We start from the raw sequence: 12,724 nt of genomic DNA, 5'->3' as shown, positions 1-12,724 counted from the left end.
CTGCTGATCTCAGGCGATTAGCATAACAATCCCGATCCAGCATCCTCGGGGCCCAAAGCTGGGTCTGCACAATCCCCTTTCCAGCCAGCTCTTTCTTTAGCTGGCTAATTATGGGGGGGTAGGGGTGCGAGCGAGGGGGGGGCGTGATCTTCTTAAAGGGCCCCTGCACCCAGGGCCCAGGCTGGAACTGGGAGTAGGCAAGGGCCCTGGCAAGACGTTCAGCTGTGACGAAGTGTGAATGCCACCACCCCAGGCCATAGGGAAAATGACTGTTTTCACCAGGGATTTTGCCACACTGCCTATTCCTGTCCTCCTTGGCCCCATTCATACACTGTGGGATAGGTCCTGTTCATAGCTGTATCCCAGTGCTTGGCACAGAGTAGGCGCTCAAATTAAGTGAAGTACAGAGCCTGTGGCTCCAGAAATCAAAACTGTATGCATAGACATAATAAGGCCGAGACTGGGTGTTAATGGAGGGCGCTGAGGCAGCCCCATCTTTGCAGGTTGCTATGGGTCCTCCTTCTGCCCCTTCCCACCCTCAGGGTCCTGAACCTCTCCTTGCTCCTTCAGGCTCCTAGCACCAGAAATCAAAAGGGGCAAATGGGTTAGTACAGGCAGAGCATAGTGAGAAAGCTGGGTTCAACTCCTAACTGCTGGTTATCGCTGGTGTGATCTTAGGTGAGTCTCTTAGCCGATCTGAGGCTCAGTTTTCTCATCTGTAAAACGGAGACAATCAAAACCTGCTTCAAACATTAATGTATTTATAAGCATCTGCTAAAATGAGAGTGCCTGTCCCATGGCTGGGGCTCAGAGAATGAGAGTCCTGTCTCCACCTTCTTTAGAAACATCTGCTGCGTTCCTACCAACATGCCTATTGTTTATCAGGTGTCCATTATATGCCGATCTGTGCTCAGTGCTCAAGTTCTGTCTTTAACCCTTGTAACACCCCGTAAGGTGGGTTCAGTACTTTTTGAAGAAGAGTATAGTGGAGTCAGAGAGGCAAAGTAACTTGCCCAAGGTCATTCAGCTAGAATGTTTCAAAAGGAGGCAAGAGCCCAGATGACCCTAAAAACAATGGCTCCAGGTGTCAGGAAGGACAGGCATTACTGTGATCACTATCCTTTTCCCACCCAGCCAGCTGGCCAGCCAGCCAGTCTCAGGTCATTTGATCATCTCCTGTGTGTTAAGCATTAAGCTGGGCACTGAGGATATTGCTGAGCACGAGATCATGGGTTAATTCTGTTCTCCTGGAGTTGGAATCTGACAACAGTGAAGTAAGTTCTATGAGTGATGAGTGCTTTGAAGACAATGAAATAGGGTCATAGACTGAAGTCGGACAGGCCCAAGAAGTCTTCTTCTGAGGAAGTAATCCTTGAGAATATCAGATGGGGGCAGGAGAGCATGCCAGGCAGAAGGCAGAGCAAGTGCAAAGACCCTGGGGCAGGACCCAGCTTGGCACCTCGGAGGATCAAAGGCAGCCAGCGCAGCTAGAGCATTAGCAGGAAGGGTAGGAAGAGGTTAGGGAGAGAGGAAGGGCCTAGCCAGGCAGGAGGGCTTTACAGCACCTGGTAAGACATGCGGACTTCCTCCCTTCCTTCCTCCTTTCCTCCCTTCCTTCCTCCCTTCCTCCCTCCCTTCCTCCCTTCCTTCCTTCCTCCCTTCCTTTCTTCCTCTCTCCTTCCCTCCTTTCTTCCCTCCCTCCCTTCCCTCTGTGCCTACTATTTTCCAGGCACTGGGCCAGGGACTGAGGGCCTATGAGTTTCACCAGGCTTCTCCCTCTCTTCCCACGTCCCCTCCTCTCCCCTCCCCCTCCTTTCTGAACAGCTGCCCCACCCCCACTGGTCCGCTCTTCCCCCTCCACCCCACCCCAGCCCCTCCCTCTGCCAATAAGAGCCAACCGTGAGCCCAGCTCTCCATAGTATTGTCCCTTTAAGGAATCCCTAAATCCGGACACCCCTCTCCTCCCCCACCTGAGAACCAATTAGGGTTCCCGAATTCAAGTAGAGGCTTTTGTGTGTCACGTGTTTGGGGAACAAAGCCCTCTCCGGCAGGAATAAAAGCTTCTATTCAGGAGCCAGTTTGTTCTCATTCTAATCGTTTCCACTCCAGCCTCGCCTCCTTCCCGGGTTCCCAGGGCCGCCCAGCTCGGCCTCACCTTCCCGCCTTAGCACCCCACATTAGAGCCCTGCCCAAAGGCAGGTGGCCACAGACTCAGGGCTGTGGCCCACCTTTTCTTCCCGGAGATCATAAGACCCCGCTGGCTCTGGGCTGCGCCCTGTGCCTACTGCTTCATGGGCATCAACCTGCAGGACTGCTATCGTCCTCGATGCAGCTGCAGACACTGAGGCTTGGAGGGGTTAGGGAACTAACCTGAGGCCGCACAGTTAGTAAGAGGGGGAGTCGAGACTCCTGAGCGTTATTCCTCGGTACCATCAGCTGGTCTTAGAGTAGGACAGAGTGAGTAGCTCTCATTTTCACAAAACCCAAGGGGCCAGGCACCTGCTGGGTATTAGAGACTCCTCACAATACCACGTAAAGAAGCAACAATGAAGGTCAAGGTCACAGACAAGTGTGTTGCAGAACAAGAGTTGGGACTCAGGACTCCGAGGATGTAGAAATGGGGAAAGTATGGGCCTTTCCTAAAATGGAGCTGTTAAAAAGAATATATTGACATGGAACGGTCACAATTATATTGCCAAGAGAAAAAAGGCAGTACACTGGCGTGATATAATCCTACTTGTGTAAAAGTAAGAGGAAATATCAACACACAAACACACATGCACATATGGCACATTTCTACATGAATATAAGACATTTGAAGAAGACTATGTAATAAATTGTAGTATATGTGTTTATTTCCTTTGGGGAGTGGAAATGTGAGGTGGGAACGGATCACTTAGTACCATTCTGTACTGTTTGAAAACATATTTTCTTATCACAATTATGGATTTCTTTTATAATTAATTTAGTTTTATTAAGTTTAACTTAACATTTTACTTTATTTTTTAAATCATCACTCAAAGATATATTTGTTGATTTTAGAGAAAGAGAGAGAAACATCGATGTGAGAGAAACATCTGTCACTTGCCTCCAATAAGTGCCCTGACCAGGGATCAAACACTCAACCTAGGTATGTTCCCTGACTGGGAATCCAGCCCGTGACCTTTTGGTGTACAGGACAATGCTCTAACCAACTGAGCCACCTGGCCAGGGCTTAACTTAACCATTTTAAAGTGTATGTTTTAGTTGCACTTAGTAACTTCACAATGGTGTGCAACCCTCACTTCTATCTAGTTCCAAAACATTGTCATCACTCCAAAGACAAACTTTATACCCATTAAGCAGTTATTTCCCATTTCTTCCTCCCTTGACCCCTAGCAATCACTAACCTGTTTTCCATCTCTATGGATTTGCCTATTCTGGACATTTCATATAAATAGAATAGTAAAATATGTGACCTTGTGTCTGGCTTCTTTCATTGAGCATGTTTTTGAAGTTCATGTTGTAGCATGTGTAAGTGCTTCATCATCTTTAAGGCTGAGTTACAGCCCACTGTATGGGTACACCACATTTTGTTTATCCATTCCTTGATGGACATTTGGGTTGTTCCTATCTTTTGGAAATTGTGAATAGTACTGCGATGATCATTCATGCACAAGTTTTTGTTTGAATGCCTGTATTCATTTTTTTCTTGTATATACCTAGGAACTGGGTCATATGGTAATTCCATGTTTAATTTTTGGGGGAACTAACAAAGTGTTTCTCACAGCACTGCACCATTTTACATACCCATCAGCAATGTGCAGAAAGTTCTAATTTTTCTATATTCTCGCCAACCCTTGTAATTTTCTTAATTTTTTTTTCTTTTATAGCCATCCTAGTGGGTGTGAAATGATATTTCATTGTGGCATTGATTTACATTTTCCTCATGGCTAATGATGTTGAGCAACTTTTTATGTACTTATTGGCCATTTGTATATCTTCTTTGTAGAAATATCTATTTAAGCCCTTGGCCCATTTTTAATTGGGTTGTTTGTCTTTATTATTAAGTTGTAAGAGTTCTTATATATTCTGGATACTAGATCTTTATCAAATATATAATTTGCAAATATCTCCTCCCATTCTGTAGGTTTTTTTCATTTAATAGTGAAAAACTTTTGATGCACAAAAGTTTTAAATTTTGATGAAGTCCAATTAATCTTGTTTTTCTATTGCTCTTTGTGCTAAGAATCCATTGCCAAAGTCAAGGTCATGAGGATCTACCCCTATGTTTTCTACTAAGAGTTTTATAGTTTTAAGTTTTTGATTCATTTTGAGTTAATTTTTGAATATGGTATAAGGCAGGGCCCTAACTTCACTCTTTTGTATGTAGATATTCTGTAATAAATGTTTTTGTCCTTGTCCTTATTGTCTTAACCAATGAGCTCCAAATTTTTGTGATCATACATTCATAAGAAGAAACAACATTTGAGCCCATATCTCTAATATATGTAGATTTATTTATTCATAATATATACATGTATGCAACTAAACTGTTACAATATCTTTGTTATAAAACATACACACAAAAAATTTTTAGAGGATGAAATAGAAAAAATACATCTAGAAGGCCTGGTCTGTTCTTGGTGGATGAGCTTGAGTGTCCCCAGGGCTCTCTAGCCCCTGGGGCCTGCGGGTCCCGATGGCAAAGCAAGGTCAGCAGCCCTTCTAAAGGGACAGTCTTTGCCGTGTGGCAGGGGAGCGAACTCTCCAGGCAGGATCTGACTTTCCTCTTCTAGGTCACAAAGTCTGATGTCAGAAGGATGTGTTTGAACTCTGGCTCTATCTAATTCCTAGTTCTGTCACCTCAGGTGAGGGGCTTGGCCTTTCTGAATCTCATATCATAGTCCTTACTCCTTAGACTGGTGGCAGCAGGGCTTGGTGACAGACATGGTATCAGTGAGTGCCGTGCCTGGTAGCTGGTAATCTCTGAGTAAACAATAACAGGGATCATGATTACTGTAGTGAATATCCAGGTTCCGAGGGACCTTCTGATGCACTCTGTTAGCTAAAGGATTTGAGACAGGAGCCCCTCGCTGGAGGAAGAAAGGGACAGGAGAAGACAGCAGGGAGAACGAGCTAGCCCTGCTCTCTGGGAGGCAGCACGTGGCCCGATGGGTGCAACATACCTGCAGCACAAGGGAGGCCTGGGTTGAAGCCCTTCTCCTACTCTAATCAGTCATATGACCTTGGCCAAGTGGTAACACTTCTCGGAATCTCAGAATCCTCATCTGTAAAATGGAGATCATAATTATACATGCATCATAGAGTTACCTAATGCATAAATGAAATAGCACAGAAGTGCTTCCCCTGCAATAAGAACTCAATAAACAACAGTGATGATGATTATTATTTGAGGTCTAATGTGTCTACCACATTATTTACCTATTTGTTCATTCCATCAAGATTTATAAAGTGCCTACTATATGCCAGCCCGACAACAGGGAACAAGAAGAAAACAGCCATGATTTTTAAGAAGCTTATGACCTAGAGATACACAGACATTAATGAAGCAATACACACACACATACTCAAATACACAAGGGGCAAGTGCTATAGGTAAAAAAGAAATGAGGGAAAGGCAAAGGAATAAAGGATCAGAGAATTGATCAGGGAAGGTCTCATGGGGAAGTGACATTTAAGCTGAAATCTGAATGATAAGAAAATGGCTGGGCACAGAAGGGACAGCAGAATGTACCAGTCAGGGAAGCACGACCAGGCTGGGGAAGGGTGGCTTGGCTAAGACGAAGGTGCTCTAGGATAAGCAAAGGGGGCTGCGGGCTGGGATGAAGGTAGGGTGCTCCAGATTGACAACAGAGTGCTCCAGGCAGAGGAAAGCGTGCTCCACGCTGCGGGGTGGGCATTCCAGGCCAGAGGAAGCCTGTGCAAAGGGCCCCAGTAGAGAGAGTGGTGATTTCCAGGCTCTGAGAGGCCAGTTGACGGGAGGGAAGCGGGGAGGTAGGGAGATGAGGCTGAAGCAGTAGGGACCAGGTCATGCAGGGCTTTGTAGGCCACTGTAAGGGTTTGAATTGTTCTACCCACGCAGGGAAGTGACTGCAGGGTTATTGTCTGGGGCAGAGGGCAACAGCAGCTGCCAGAAGCTGAGGATGCTATTGCACACATCTGGCTGAAGAGCTGGTGCCTGGACTTGTGTGGTGGACAAGAATATGGAAGTAAGTGGTTGGATTCCTTCTGGTTTAGAATATACCTGTGTTCAAATCCTACCTCCCTAGTTCTTTGCTGTGTGACCTTAGGATGTTGCATGTCCTCTTTGTCTGAGTTTCTCCTTCTGTCAAGTGAAGATAATAAATGTAATCGACCTCAGTTTGGGGGAAAAGACTAAATGAGTCAATTAATGCAAATTGCTTAGCAAAGCACCTGGCATATTGTAAACATGCAATAAATGATAATTATAGCTCCTACTCCTACTGTTATTGTTCTATTATGTCAGGTGGAGCGAGGTGGACCTGGTGACAGTTAATATATATCTTTGATTCAAGTCCCAGGTAAAGTACTTAGTGCTATGCATAGAACATAATAGACATTTAATAAATATTTGTTGAATGAGCGGATGCACCTTTCTCTTTCCATTTTTGATTAATGGGTTCCATTCTGCATCAGTCAACCAAAAAGGGCTGAGCCTTAATGTAGACCCAGCACCGTGCAGGACAGCAGAGGCAGGGCAATATTTGGGCAGATGGGAAATACACAATTCAGCTGACACTGGTGCCCATTAGCTCTCCTTTGAGGAGCTCTCACCCCTCTGTTTCTGCTTTTCGATCCAGCTGAAATGCCAGTCTTCCCTTTCCCCCCCAACCTGCTGTACTCTCCCTCCCTTGAGCCTTCAGAGGTCTCTTAAGGTCTACATACTTGGCTTGATAAAATGTGCCCCTTTACTGGAGCGTAAACTCCTCAAGAACTGGCAGCAAGTCTTATTCCGGTTTAGACACCGCCTGAGTACCTGCCACGGTGGAAGAGACGTATTCGATTCAGTCCATGGAAAGTGAAGAAGCAAAGATGGAGTCGCCGAGCGCTAGCTGTGTGACCTTGGGCAAGACACCTCTCTCTTCGGATCTCTTAAGTTTCTCCCTCTGTAAAGCAAGAAGGAGACATCCGAGGCGCTCCATGGCAGCCGTTCTCAACCTTTTTGGAATTGGGACACTGCTGATGGAATGACATTCCCATGTGACGCACACTTCCTTGGGCACTCAGATAAGATAGCCTGAAGCTCTGGATAACCCCAGCTGTCCTCTCCCCTGTCGGGAGAGCAGGTCTGAAGGCCAGGGAGCAAGTGACATTATTTATAGACATAACCTTGAATCCACTCTTCCTCATTGTTTATTTCTTTTTCTTCTTCTTTTATTTATTTATTTTTAAAGCAAGTAAAGCATTTCAAGCTTCAGTAGAGGCAGTGGTTAAGAATATCAGGCTGGAAGCCAAGAAAACCTGTGTTGAAATACCCCTTAGATTTCTCCCCCCAACTCCCCGCCCCTGGACTGCTTGGTAGTCTGTCAGTGGGAGGTCCTCATCTCAGTCCCCTGGCTTCCTCCAGCCCTGTGGAGCCCTACAAATCTCAGTTACAAGTGAGTGCATCCACGTCGGCCAGGCTGATGTCCAGATCGGCAATGCCTGTGGGGAGCTCTCCTGCCTGGAAAGCAGCATCCAACCTGATGGCCAGAGGCCAAGTGACAAGACCTTTTGGGAAGTGGGAAATGATTCCTTCAACACCTTCTTCAGTGAGACAGGTGCTGGCAACCATATGCCCAGGGCAGTGTTTGCTGACCTGGAACCCACGGTCATTGATGAAGTTCATGCTGGTACCTACCTCCAGTTCTTCCACCCTGAGCAGCTCATCACAGGCAAGAAAGATGCTGCCAATAACTATGCCCATGGGCACTAAACCACTGGCAAGGAGATCGCTGACCTCATCTTGGACCGAATTCGGAAACGGCCACCAGTGCTCAGGTCTCCAGGACTTCTTGGTCTTCCGCAGCTTTGGTCGGGGAACTGGCTCTCGGTTCAGCCCCCTGCTGATGGAACGTCGCTGTTGCTTATGGCAAGAAGTCCAAGCTGGAGCTCTTCCTTACCCAGCCCCCCAGGTTTCCACAGCTGTAGCTGAACCCTGCAACTCCATCCTCACCGCCCGCCTCACCCTGGAGCCTTCGTGGTTGACAACAAGGCCATCCTTGACATCTGTCATAGAAACCTCGATATTAAGCGCCCAGCCTATACTAATCTTAACCACCTTATTAGCCAGCTTGTGTCCTCCCATCCACGCTCCCCTCAGATGTGAGGGAGCCCTGAATGTTGAACTGACCAAATCCAGGCCAGCCTGGTGTCTTGTCCCTGCATCCGCTTCCCTCTGGCCACCTATGCCCTGTCCTCTGCTGGGAAAGCCTACACCATGAACAGCTTTCTGTAGCAGAGATCACCAATGCGGTGCTTCCAGCCAGCCAGCCAGATGGTGACACGTGACCCTTGCCATAGTCAATACGTGGCTTGCTGCCTGCTGTACCGTGGCGACATGATTCCCAAAGATGTCAATGCTGCCATTGCCACTATTAAGACCGAGCATATCATCCAGTGTGTGGACTGGTGCCCCACTGGTTTCAGAGGTGGCATTAACGACGAGCCTCCCACTGTGGTGCCTGGTGGTGGAGACCTGGCCAAAGTACAGCGAGCCGTGTGCCTGCTGAGCAACTTCACAGTGCCTGCCAAGTCCTGGGCTCAATTGGACCACGAGTTTGCCCTGATGTTTGCCAAGCGTGCCTTTGACCACTGGTATATACCAATGAGGGATGGAGGAAGGAGAGTTTTCTGAGGCCCGTGAGGACATGACTGCCCTTGAGAAGGATCATGAGGATGTTGGAGTGGAGGGTGCTGAGGGAGAGGATGAGGATGAAGAGTATTGACCTGTCTGCTGCAATGTTACACTCCGATGTCTCGGGACTGTCTGATTTCTGTTGTTCTGTGAAGTCCATTGTGTCCCAAACTTGTCGATACAAGCAATGTATTTATTTTAAATACCAAAAAAGAAAAGAAATCCCCTCTTTGCCAATTCTGAGTGAAGTGACTTTGGCCAAGTTACTGAGCCCCAGTTTCCAGGTCTGCACAATGGGCAGATCATAATAGAACGAACCTCAGAGGGCCGTGGAGAGAGTTAGATGAGATCATGCAGGAAATTTCTTAGCACCGTCCTGAGACCATGGCAAGCGTTCAGTAAAGATTTCAATATATACTCTTACTATTATTAGTGACCTGTCACATGTAACACACTAGGAAACTAGGATAGAATGCTGAAATCTGAAAACTAAGCTCTGGATTAGCTTCCACCAAAGTTGATCTTTCATGGATTTCTGGCCCAGTCTTGGGGATCCTGAGCCTGGACAGATTTCCCCGCTAAGATGCTCAACAGATTTATGAGTATAGCTTCTTTTCTTTGCCGGGTTACTCTATCCCTACTCTCCTGTCTTAGCCCACTTTTAAATTCTTTCTGTTTTGCCTTTTTAGTAAAGTATCATTGTTTTTATTAAGGTAAAATTTACATAAAGTAAAACGCACCCATTTTAAATGTACAGCTTGATGAGTTTTTATATCTAACAGCAGCTCAGATTAAGGAAGATACAGTCCCATGTTTTCTATTGCAGTGGCCGCCCATCACACGTGGCTACTTGGAGTGTGGCTGGTTGCCCCTAAGAAGTCCCATAAGCACAAAACGTGCCTCGGATATCAATGACTGTCAAAAAATGAATGTAAAGTATATCCTTCATAATTTTATAATGATTACATGTTGAAATCTAATATTTTGAATATATTACTAACATAAATGTCACTGTTTCCTTTTACTTGTTTTTAATGTAGCTGCTAGAAAATTTTAAATTACATGTGTGATTTGCAGCGGTGGATTGCCTCTTAGATTTTTTTTTTATACTTTTTATCGTTCAAATACATTTGTCTCCCATTTTCCCCTGCCCCATGCGCCCCAGCCCAGCCCAGCCCGTGTCCCACACTCAATCATTCCGCACCCTGGCTTTGCGCTTCTTCTGTTGGGCAGTGCTGACATAAGAACTTTTTTTTTTTTTAAAGATTTTATTTATTTATTTTTTTAGACAGCAGGGAACAGAGGGAGAAAGAGGGAGAGAAACATTCATGTGTGGTTGTCTCTTGTACACCCCCAACTGGGGACCTGGCCTGCAACCCAGGCATGCGCCCTGACTGGGAATCAAACCGGCAACCCTTTGGTTTGCAGGTAGCGCTCAATCCACTGAGCCACACCAGCCAGGGCTGATATAAGAACATTTTTATCATCCAGAAAAGTCTCTCTTGCTTCCCAGTCAATATCTGCTCCCTTTTTCCAAAAGATAAACACTATCCTGACTTCTCTCCCCATAGATTAATTTTGCCTATTCCAGAACTTCTTACAAATGGAATCTTACAGTATGTGTTGTTTGGTTTCTGACTTCTTTTGTTTCTACACAATGTTTTTGAAATTTATTCATGTATCAGTCACATGTGCCTTTTTATTTCTGCATAGTATTCCATTGTATAACTTTATCATAGTTTATCCATTGTACTGTTGATGGACATTTTGATTGTTTCCAATTTCTATCATGAATAATGCTGCTATGACTGTTCTTGAAATAATCTTTAGTCTCATTCAAATTATTTTTACTATGTTTTTTGATTGTTAAGATGAACCATCCTCACAGAAAAAATCCACACCCATAGTAACACACAATATACACCTCACCCCTGCCATGTTAATGGTTTGATGTTAATGCTTTATGGTTTAATGTAAATCCTTTCAGACTTTTTCTCCATATACAGAATCATGTATTATCATTATTAATAAAACTCTCACTTTGGTGGTTCCTCCCTTGGCTGCCTGACCCCTGGGATGTCTGCATAGCTTTTGATCCTCGCTGTTCTTATTCAAAAGTCTCTAAAAGACCAAAACTGGAAAAGATGTAGGGATAGCCTTAGAGAGGGCAAAAATTACGGGGCTCCTTTCATTATTTCCTCATTGTCTGTAACCATGGCAGACATCGCTAATCAATCACAGCTTTCTATCCTTGCCCAGCCCCAGTCACTACTAGTCAACAGAAAAACTGAAACCAATTTTCCATCTCTAAAACAGTCTGGCCACCTTCCATTTTGCTGATGAATAAACTGGGGCTCAGAGCAGGCAAGAGCTTGCTTCAAGGTCAGAGAGGGAGCCCCAGGCTCCTGACTCCCTGTCTAATGTTTATTTCTACTACATTCACTGACTCCAAAAATGGTTTTCCTGGGATCCCTGCAAACCTGGTCTGTAAGAAGAGGATGCTTTGTTCCCCAGACAGGGCTCAGAGGGGGGGCCCTCGCCTAGCCTGCCCCTCATCCTTGTGACCGGCCTTGAGCGTAGAGAGAAGCCCCTGCCAACAGCCTGGCACCCCCTCCCCCACAGCCACCAGCGACAGACCTGCGGTTTCTGTTCTCCAGGTCTGCAGTTTCAGTTTCCCAAAATAAACATTAAAAAAAAAATAAAAACTAAAGGAGGCATGCCCTTAGCATCTTTGTCGTCAGCCCCAGAATTATGGAGTTATTCACTGACCAGACTAAATCAAATAGTTAATTGCAGCACAGAGGCGACTTCAGATGGGGACACCATGCAACTGTGGAAGCATCCCCCTTTCAGGAGCACATCAAACTGACTCCGGCCATCACTGGAAGCGACAGCGAGAAAGCGGGAGAGTCAGCAGGTCTGAACAGACCGTGGGTGTTCTCAGCTGGGCAAGCAGAATAGTTTATTTAATTCCCTCCCCGCCAGGGCAAGGGGGGCAAGTCAGGGGAGGAAATGGAGACAATGTGACATAATGTTTGAATCAGGTGGAGCTGGGTTCTGAGACGGGCCCCCATGCACTTTCTAGTTGCATGACCTTGGACATGTCATTTTGGATGTTTGAGTCTGTTTCTTCATCTGTAAACAGGTATATTAATAAAACCTACTATGTTGGGTTATTGAAATGATTGAAATGATTTGGTTAAAAAGATGTATATAAGATGCCTGTATTTGTCTCTGGACTGTAAGCTCGGAGAGAGTAGGAAGAGCTGTCTGTCTTCTTCGCCATCCCACCTTCCAGCCCTAGCACAGTGACTGTTCTAGGCAAGGATCTAATGAGCAACTATTGAGCACCTAGTGTGAAGTACCTTCCCGAGGACAAGGATGGTGGTGGGGGAGATGGCAAAGAGGCTTAGCATGGGGTCCTTGCCCTTAAATAGCTCTCCTTCCAGTATGACAGCCCAGACCATCTGTAATAGTAAGTGGATTGCTATGCATTATATAGGTAGATAAAGTAACATAGTGGTTCACAGTGGGGATTCTGACTTCAGGCTTGAGTTCAAATCTCAGCTTCCCTCACTTGCTACAATTCTGATCTTTATTAGCCAGTTTATTACTCAATGCTTCTATTTCCAGATCTGGAAAAGAGGGACCAACCTCATAGAGTTAGAATTGAATGAGTTTCCTGTAGCAGTGCTATAGTAATTGCTCAATAAATCTTAGCTATTGCTTTTTCTATTTACTATGTGACTTTAGACAAATTACTTATCTTCCCTAAGACTTGTTTTCCTGGTCAGGAAAATAAAAATACAATAGTTTCTACCTTGAGGAATCGCTGGGAGAATGAAATGGGAAAACCTCTGAGAA

The 12,724-nt window shown here is 45.5% G+C and overlaps 1 pseudogene; it reads left to right on the top strand.

Moving 5' to 3' along the window:
• The first annotated feature begins 5,825 nt into the window (after nucleotides 1–5,825).
• On the top strand, nucleotides 5,826–8,951 carry LOC129087201 (tubulin alpha-1C chain-like; annotated as a pseudogene).
• The last annotated feature ends 3,773 nt before the right edge of the window (nucleotides 8,952–12,724 follow it).

Source organism: Pteronotus mesoamericanus, unplaced genomic scaffold, assembly GCF_021234165.1.
Source record: "Pteronotus mesoamericanus isolate MK-2021 breed Mesoamerican mustached bat unplaced genomic scaffold, CSHL_Meso_final scaffold_507, whole genome shotgun sequence".
Taxonomy (NCBI): domain Eukaryota; kingdom Metazoa; phylum Chordata; class Mammalia; order Chiroptera; family Mormoopidae; genus Pteronotus; species Pteronotus mesoamericanus.
Note: the sequence above shows the minus strand (reverse complement) of the source record. Positions and strands in the feature narration are given on the sequence as shown.